Source organism: Globicephala melas, chromosome 1 (assembly GCF_963455315.2).
Source record: "Globicephala melas chromosome 1, mGloMel1.2, whole genome shotgun sequence".
NCBI lineage: Eukaryota > Metazoa > Chordata > Mammalia > Artiodactyla > Delphinidae > Globicephala > Globicephala melas.
Window position 1 is genome coordinate 175,866,572 of NC_083314.1, and position 9,310 is coordinate 175,875,881.

The 9,310-nt window shown below is 42.0% G+C and overlaps 1 pseudogene; it reads left to right on the plus strand.

Annotated features, from left to right (window-relative positions):
* Positions 1–503, plus strand: LOC132593976 (COP9 signalosome complex subunit 8 pseudogene; annotated as a pseudogene).
* Positions 504–9,310: the final 8,807 nt, after the last annotated feature.

Sequence of the window (9,310 nt, forward strand, 5' to 3'; positions counted from 1 at the left end):
ATGCCAGGGACTATGGTGATATAAAGTACTGTCAGTTTCAAAAAGTTCCTGGATCAGTGCAAGAATCAGAAACTCAAAACCTTTAGGCTTTTGGAAGAGTTATTACACTCTCAAGATACGGCCTGCTGCTAGCCTTGTATCTGTTCCATAATGATCTGAATAATGCACGATTTCTTTGAGAAAGAATACTATCTTTTGAAATCTGAAAATTCTGAACTTGGAATTTGGTCAGTACTTAGAAGAATTTGGTTAGTAGGACGAAGAATCTAGCAGAGAGATTTTCCTGGAATTTATATAAGTATTGATGCTCACCAGTGGTCTGAGGTGATTCAGCCAGCCAGTCGTGCAGTGCTTAGAGATGCAACAAGGCAGACTTTACCCTGGTTTCTCAAGTGTATACTTCAATAATTGCTGATGACTTTGCAACTTTTGTTGGACTTCCTGTAAAAGTATTAGAACAATGATGACAAACTGACTCCATCACAAGAATGGTAATGCCCTAGAAGGTAAGTGCCCAGAAGTTTCCTTTTAACAGGTTTTCTCCACCTGTCATATTGGAGCCTGCTGTAGTTCCCCAATGAACAACAGTTAACTAGTTTTGCTACATGCTTTATTTGAAAATGTGTTTATCATCCTGGGCTCAAGCTCCACCTTCAGAATCTTGTGTTCTGATAAATACAGACATTAAAATTTTTACTTTCAACTGTATTACTTTATCATTCCTTATTGGAGCTTGTGATAAAATATAAAGTATTATGTATATTTTATCCTGAAACATTTATGCTTAATAATTGTTGAAACAATTTCTACTTATGAAGCCTAGCTCATTATTTAGTTTATATTTTCTAATTACTCTCTTGTACTAGCACAGACTATACTTCCATCAATTCATACTGATTTGTACTGGTAAGAGAGTCATTCAGGGGTTGAAGGGAGACTGTCTCCCTAGAATGGAATATCAGAATTCCAGGGATTCTGATATGTCTGCTTTGTAGGACTTTTCTCATACCTCCTGAGAATCCCTGATGTGGAACTTAAAATATAACTGAGGAACAAAAGACCACTTCCTTAACAAACCAGTTAGTTGACTTGAGATGTATTTCTGATGGTATGAGTGCATCAGTTGCTGGTGTGGAGGATATGTCATGAAAAATCGACTTCCTTGGAAGGTCCAAGAATACTATTTTTTTAAAAAAAGATTTCTTACTTTGAAAAAGTGTAGGATCCCTTGTATTGAAACTATATGTGCAAATATTATGCTGGATGTTTCTAGCCAATGGTTAACAGTTCTCCCTTTTGGAGAAATATAAAACCAGTTTTGTTTTGTTTGTTTTTTTTTGTTACAAGTCCTCTGAATATTCAAACTTACTTATCTTCATGTGAAACATTCCTAGTTCATTTATTCTGTATCTGTTCCATAAATACTTATTTGACTTATAAATTAGAGAATGGGAGCAGTTTGCTGTGAAAGAAGAGAAGAAAAATGGAGTGGTCCCTGGTAAGGGGAGAGTGGCTGGGGGGGAAGTAGGATTGAGAGATTGTTTTTATTTTATTTATTCTTTTTCTTTTTGGCCTCACTGCACGGCTTGCAGATCTTAGTTCCCCAACCAGGGATTGAACCCACACCCTCGGCAGTGAAAGTGTGGCGTCCTAACCACTGGACCGCCAGGGAATTCCCGAGAAGTTTGTTTTTAAGGGGGAAGAATTTCAATACTTTTTTTTTTAAGACTTATTTTATTTATTTATTTTTGGCTGCGTCGAGTCTTAGTTGCAGCGTGCGGGATCTTTTGTTGCGGCGCGCAGGTTTCTATCTAGTTGTGGCATGCAGGTTTTTTCTCTCTCTAGTTGAGGCGCGTGAGCTCAGTAGTTGTGGCACTCGGGCTTAGTTGCCCAGCGGTATGTGGGATCTTAGTTCCCTGACTAGGGATCGAACCCACTTTTCTCCATTGGAAGGAGGATTCTCAACCACTGGACTACCAAGGAAGTCCCAAGGAATTGACCTTAGCTGGGAGTATAAAATAGTTGATCTAGTGAAAGACCAGGAGCTGGAATGTATGGGAGCAAATGCTGGTGAGCAAGTCTATACAAGAAATGCCACTACTGTACTAAGAGACAGAGTCGAGATAAGTAAGTTTTCCATGCTCCGTTTTTCCAGCTGAGGATGGGAACAGTCAAAATGTTTTGGATTTACTTTCTATGGTCTTGGGCAAATCACAAACATTTTTTGCAGGCCCTTGGTGTGTTTTATTTTCCACTGAATGGTCATTATCTAAAAGAGTGTCTGGCAAACAATAGCTATTCAATAGATATTCATTGAATTAATTTTTGGAAATTAATCTATTAAAGAACTGTACTATGTATGCCATACCTACCCCACAGGGTTGTTCTGAAGACCCGATGAAATGAGAGAGTGGATGTAAAAGTACTTTATAATCTGAGAAATGCTACTGAAATCCAAGGTATTATGTTAGAAAGAGTTGGAGTAAAGTCCACTGAGTTTTTGACTCCTTAAATGAGAAATACAATATAAATATGGAAACAGAGTCATTGTTAGTTTGGATTTTTTTTTTCCTTTGAGGGATATACCAAGACCTAAAGATTCTGTCAACTGGTTTGAAATTCAAAGGTGGAATACAACCTTTGTATTTGAATTTGTAAAATAGGATTTGATCCTATAAACCATGTAACATTACAGAACTGACAAAAATATACAAAGGCCAGAAAACCCAAACCATCTAAGTCAGTTAGCTTTATGCAATGTCGTAAATTAAGTTCCAAGTTATATTTACAATACTGGGCATATGAGTGGTATAATACCTCTCTTTTTCTTTTCTTTCTTCCTGTCTTTGTTTTATTTTCTGGTAATTTATAAGTTCCAAAGTAAATACAGTATTGGAGTTGTGGATTTACTTTTCTAGGTAAAAGAAAAAAGGTTTAAACATAATGATATTTCTGCTGAGGATTTCTTAACATACTCCAAGTACACCAGACTATTTTCATGATAATTCTGTATGGTCTTCCCACATTATAGGACTGATTTGGACCAGAGTTGTGACTGAAAAAAAAAAAAAATCCCGTTCAGTTCATTTCCATTTTCTTATCATTCCAGGGACTAAAGTAAGTAATACACTTAATTGCTAGAGTTTGAAAGCAATTCCCTATATGCTGAAGTTTTATTCCTAGGAGAAGCCCTAATCTTTGGTCCTGATGGAATACCTGCAAGGAGAGTGAATCAGCTCATGCCATCATTTTCAATTTTTCATCGTTATCTCTGGTGATTAGATATTACATAATTAACCAAGGTCATACAAGAGGATTCAGTGGAGCACTTTAGGATTAAATTTAGGAATTAGACATTAGGAACTCATTGGGGTTCCCATAAGTGTTTTTAAGTATTGCAGTATTGGGATGCTTAATTAGGCTACCAGCCTAGTTCCTGCTGTTACCCAGCACCAGGCCTTTTAGGATTACTTAGAAAAAATGCTCAGTTCTCAGAAAATCTCAGAAGTCAAGCTCAGGCTGAGGAAAATATTTGCTGAGTAATACAATTCAGTCCCCTCCCCTGTAAAGTCGGGAGTGCCATATGTGTGTTTCTAATTAGCCCCACCAGATTTCTTCCAGGCGTGATTATGTGTCATGAAACTAACCATTCTGCCTCTGAGGAGTTATGCATTCTTGGGGAGATTTCTCCTACACCATCTGATGTGATAGTCTGCCTATACAGGTTCCTGTGGCCCAGTTCTAGGTCATGTTGAAAGACTGTGCCACCTGGTCTTAACCTACTTTTTTTTCCCATGACACCTCAGTAAACAACAACAGTGGTGACATCCACAAAATATATCTGCCCTCACAGTAACACCAGTCTATCTTGCATCTTGCACAGGGCACCTTTTAATATGAAGGATCTTACATACCACTGAAATTTTTTTTTTTTTTTTTTTTTTTTGGTGGTACGTGGGCCTCTCACTGCTATGGCCTCTCCCGTTGCAGAGCACAGGCTCCAGACGCGCAGGCTCAGTGGCCATGGCTCACGGGCCCAGCCGCGGATCTTCCGGACCGGGGCACGAACCCGTGTCCCCTGCATCGGCAGGCGGACTCTCAACCACTGCGCCACCAGGGAAGCCCTGCAAATATTAATGATACTTCATAGATACTAGGCTGTAAGCCTCACTAGACACATTTTATGATTAGACATCCCCCAAATGAAGAGATGGAACCCCTTCTTCAGCCCACTCAGAACGAGGACAAATCTGGGTCATGAGCACAGCTCCACTCGCCTACTTAAAACTGTCCCTAGGGCTCGAGGAGAACTAATTTCCACTCCATGTTCCCCCAATACTCAGAAAATAGATTTTTTTTTTTTAATGTGTGGGTGCTTTTCTCTTAAATGCCTACCTTTGTTTCGCTGCCGATTTGGCTTTTGTTCTTTCAATTCCAGCTAGATGTGGAGATTTTCTGAGCGTGAACTCACCTTTGGCAATTTGTCCAAAAAAAAAAAAAAAACTGAAAATGCCTTACATTTGCACTAGTATGTATGCATGTCATCATCAAAAGCAACTCAGGCCCTTTTTGACCTGCTTTCTTTTTTCCTTTTTTTTTTTTTTTTAAGTCGGGACAATATACTCTATTTTGGTTATTTCTTGGATAAGAGGCTGCACTCTGGAGTCACCTTAACCATTGCTGCCCTCTCGAGGTTGCAGACTGCAGCCGCCCCTACTGAAACCTAGGTTAGGCCTGCGGGTGAGAAGCAGATATGCAAGTAAAAGGACCAAGCAGACATTATCATGATAAACTGAGAAGCTTTTGCTTTTATGTGATGGTGTAGTGAAAAGAACACTTAACAGGGCACCGCTGAGTTCTCATTTAAGCCACTGGCGGACTGTGTGATCTCAGGCCCGTCATTTCTTTGTGCCTCAATTCCCTACCAATAGAATGGGAACGACTGGTCAGCGCAGGAGTCAGCCAGCATTTCCTGTAAAAGAGCTTGGTGGGTCACTTGTCATTGTGGCAACTCTGTCGTTGTAGCTCAAAAGCAGCCGTAGACAAAATGTACGCAAATGAGGGTGGAGGTGTTCTGAAAAAACTTTATTTTATGGACGCTGAATTTTGAATTTCATATAATATTCACGTCATGAAGCATTATTCTTCATTTAGTTTTTTTTAACCATTTAAAAATGTAGAAACCATTGTTTAGCTCTCAGGCCACAGAAAAAAAACAGGCAGGGACTTCCCTGGCGGCGCAGTGGTTAAGAATCCGCTGGCCAATGCAGGGGACACGGGTTCAAGCCCTGCTCCGGGAAGATCCCACATGCTGTAGAGCAACTAAGCCCGTGCGTCACAACTACTGAACCTGCACTCTAGAGCCCACGAGCCGCAACTACTGACACCGGTGCACCTAGAGCCTGTCCTCCGCAACAAGAGAAGACAGTGCAATGAGAAGCCCGCTCATGACAACGAAGAGTAGCTCCGCTCGCCACAACTAGAGAAAGACCGCGCACAGCAACGAAGAACCCACGCAGCCTAATTAATTAATTAATTAAATTTAAAAAACAAAGCAGGCAGTGAGCCAGATATGGCCCAGGGCTGAAGTTTGCCAACTTCTGGACTAGGTCATCTCAGAGAGCCCTTCCAATACAATCTTTTACAATTTAAAAAGTTGACTTAGCTATAGTTCCTTTTCATTTCCTTTTCTTGAAGGATGGCCTAGTACATGCTTATTTCGTGTGACATGAGGGATGTTAGAAGACATCTTGTCCCCAAAAAGATGTCTGCCAACTTCACACTGGTCAGCCTCAAAGACTAGCAATTCTACTTCTAGAACTGCACTGACCAAGACTGTCCAAGCTACAAGTTGAATTGAGTACTTGAAATATGGCTAGTCCAAACTGAGATGTCCTTAAGTGTAATACGCACACCAGATTCTGAAGACTTAGAATTTAAACTGTCTCATTAATATTTTATATTGATTGTTTTAAAAATATTTTTGATATATTGAATTAAATTAAAGATATTAATTTACTCTGTCCCTTTTTATTTATAAAAAGGAGCTACTAGAAAATGTAACATACGTGGCTGACATGTTTCTACTGAACAGCACTGCTCCAGGACGTTACCTGTTTCATTGATTTCAGATTTGTTTCACATTCAAATGCTGTATTCTTGCATTTGCAGTAATACATTTAACTATCATCATTGTGTGGGTCTGGAAATGGAAGGTGGGGAGTCAAGATACAACTGAAAACATAGAGTTGGGGTGAGACAGAAGTCAGCTTCTCCCCACACATCCACTTTTTAAAGTCCCTAATATCTTGGAGTTCACATGACCGTCTTTAAGGAACAAGCACTCATCTGGAAGTCAGGATAAATGGGTCTCAGCCTAACCTGTAGCTCACTAGGTAAAGGGTAAGGCATTTCACTAAGTTTCCTCATCTACAATATGAGAATAAAATAGATCCTCTGTACCCCCCGGGAACTAAGAACATGTATGAGAGTTTGTGAGCTCTACGATATCCCAACAGTTTCCAGAAAGCAAGTAGCGATGACAGGTAGCTGCTGCCTCTAGCCTCCCTCTGACTAGCAGGCTGTACTCTTCCTTCAACTGCAGTGCTGCTGCTGCTGCTGCTGCGGCTGCCCTAAAATCTCCACAACCTGATTGGCAGTTACAGACCAAGGACCCACCCTTCCTTGAGTGACAGCTAATCCAAGCCTGCCAACTTTAGTTGTCCCAAGTCACATTCGCTGACTTATTAAACCATACCTCTCAGTTCCAAGGAGCGCCTCAAGGGGTTAAACCCTCACGCCTCACCCAGCTGAAAACTTGCCACCATTCCTTGCAGTGGTAATTCAAATACGCAATGCTTATTCCCGCCTCAGGATGTTCTCTTTGCTGTCTCTTCATCTAGATTTGCACACACAAGTCTCCTTGACATCAATCGCTAGATCTCAGCTAGCACTTCCTTAGGTCCTTTGTGACCATCAAGAACACTCCCACACCGTTGCCCTATATCTTTCCCTTATGTTATTGTTCTTTGTGCTTATTTCTATCTGCGATCTCTTGTTTACTCTCCCGCTGAAATGTAAGCTCCAGTGCCTAGAAGAAAGTCTGGCAATAAGCAGTCAGTGAAGTGAATCTCTCCAGCCTTCTCCTTCTCGACTTAGCCACCTCCCAGAGTATCCTTGCCCCAGCCAGACCAATCTCAGTGCTATCCCAATGAGAGTTTGTGCCTTACGTGGGTCCAGGGCTTCTTCTGGGTGCCCAGTGACTACTTCTATCACCATACAATGCGTTTTTTAATTTATTTTTAATTTTTTGGCCACATTGCGCATCTCGCGGGATCCTAGTTCCCCGACCAGGGACCTAAACAGGGCCCTCAGCAATGAGAGCTTGGAGTCCCAACCACTGGACTGCCAGGGAATTCCCATATTTTGTTTTTTTAAATTATCAGTTTGTCGAATGCTATATCAGAACAGTTAGGAAAAACAGAAAATAGTCTAGGTAGTTCAAATAGAAGTGGATTTTACGTAGGCAACTGATAGCAAAAGGGTTGAGAGGGCTGGAGGAGCAAATGGAGGAAGGAGCCCAGAAGCCCACTCCTGTCTTGATGCTGTTGGACCATCCTTGGGTCAGGTTTCCACATACTCCGGTGGATCACTGCCCTGGATCAAAGAACAGCCTACCCCGTTGTCCACAGAACCAACCAGTTTGAAGAGGAAGTCACTCACCTGACACCAAGATGATATTTCAGAATTTCTTCAGGACTAAAATACTGAGTTATGTTTGTATCTGCCCCACAGATGCACTCAGTAAATGGTTGTTGAATTGAATTCCAACCTTGGATAATATCATCCATTGCCACTTGCTACAAATGTATTTTTCTCTTCCCTTTCCCCTTCCCAATCCAACAAACCCCTCCAGCTTCACCTCAAGATTCACCTGCAAGAATGCACCCCTGGCTTCCCTCGTGGCACAGTGGTTGAGAATCCACTTGCCAATGCAGGGAACATAGGTTCGATCCCTGGTCCCGGAAGATCCCACATTCCACGGAGCAACTAAGCCCGTGTGCCACAACTACTGAGCCTGTGCTCTAGAGCCAGTGAGCCACAACTATTGAGCCTGTGAGCCACAACTACTGAGCCCGCATGACACAAGTACTGAAGCCCACGCGCCTAGCGCCCGTGCTCTGCAACAAGAGAAGCCACCACAGTGAGAAGCCTGCTCACCACAACGAAAACCCAATGCAGCCAAAAATAAATAAATAAAATAAATAAATTTTTTTAAAAAAAGAATGCACCCCTCTCCAGCTCCCACTGGTCTCTGAGATCGTATAGCATTTTCTTCATTGTCACTCATTTTGGCCTTTTTTCTACAACACCTTCATGTTCTTCGCGTCTTATCTCCCTAATTAGATTCTATGCTTCTAGAGGCAGGAACTCTTCCATGTAGACCTTTACAGTTGGAAGAGATCTTAGTGTTTATCTGGTCCAACCTCTCACCTAATGTCTGAATCCCCGACATCTCTGGCAACTTCTGATTCGGTTTCTTGAAGACCTCCAGTTCCCGGGCTCTTCTTACCTAAAGAAGTTTGGCTCAGTGTAAGAATATAAGAAGATGTTAAATACAAAGTTGCAGCTGAATTCATGCTACTTCTGCCTTACGACTGAGTCAGTCCTTGAATGGGTGTGGGATGCAAAAGAGGGAGAACACTGAGGAATGAACAACTTTTTAGCTAAAAATGTTGGAGAATGTTTCTAGCAAGCGTTCGTCCAGGCTGTAATTCACATGTTGTGATTCAGCTCTTGCCCAATGGTGTTAGGGTAAGTGAATTACAAAACTTACTCTCAAAAATCTCTTTTCTTCTTGCTTAGGAAAGACTATGGAGAGTAATCTTTTGGGATGACGGTCATCCAGAAGGTTAGACGGACATCTTACTCATAGGGCTAACATTTGGTAGGAGCTTTAAAGTTTACAAAGCCCTTTCCAATACTTCGGCTCATTACAACTGTGTGATGGAGGCAGCATTATCCTAACTTTATAAAGGAGGAAACTGGGACTCAAATTAAGCCCTTAGGCTGGCAGAGCCAGTGTGCAAACTCAGGTCTGCGTGGTTCAAACAGTCTGGTGTTGGAGGGAGCTAGCGGCGGAGGCGAGGTGAAGTGCTCGCAGCAGAAAGGGGTTCGGAAAAAAAAGTATATAAAAAGGGGTTCGGGGGCGGGGGGCGGGGAACGCGGGGCGATAGCCGGATAAGAAGCGGTCTGGCCGCGGGTGGGGGAGGGGGAGGGGGAGGAGAGGACGCTCGGGCGCCACGAGACT